The sequence below is a fragment of the Arachis duranensis genome, chromosome 9 (genome assembly GCF_000817695.3).
Source record: "Arachis duranensis cultivar V14167 chromosome 9, aradu.V14167.gnm2.J7QH, whole genome shotgun sequence".
NCBI classification, from domain to species: Eukaryota; Viridiplantae; Streptophyta; class Magnoliopsida; order Fabales; family Fabaceae; genus Arachis; species Arachis duranensis.
In genome coordinates this window covers 31002963-31003542 of record NC_029780.3, presented here as the reverse complement: position 1 = coordinate 31003542, position 580 = coordinate 31002963, and positions in this window count along the sequence as shown.

Below are 580 nucleotides of genomic sequence, written 5' to 3'. Positions count from 1 at the left end.
CTCTGTGACAAAAGAGAGTAAGCATGAAGAGCTTCTCTCAGTTCAGAGTCAAGAAGAGCCCCCACAGTCAAACTCTAAGTTTGGTGTTGGGAGGCCACAACCAAACTCTAAGTTTGGTGTTAAGACCCCATATCCAAACTCTAAGTTTGGTGTTGGGACTATACAACATTAACCCGATCACCTTTGTGACTCCATGAGAGCCACTGTCAAGCTATTGACATTAAAGAAGCGCTTGTTGGGAGGTAACCCAATTTTATTTATCTAATTCTTATTTTATTGTTATTTTGTGTTTTATTAGGTACATGATCATGAGGAGTCACGAAAAAAATATAAAAATTAAAAACAGGATCAAAAACAGCAGAAGAAAAAAATCACACCTTGGATGAAGCACAGACTGGCGTTCAACGCTAGTAAGGAGCATCTGGCTGGCGTTCAATGCCAGACCAGAGCATGAAACTGGTGCTGAACGCCAGAAACAAGCAACATTCTGGCACTGAACGCCAGGAATGTGCCTAGAGAAAAAGCTGGCGCTGAACGCCAGTAACAAGCATGAAACTGGCGTTCAACGCCAGAAACATGC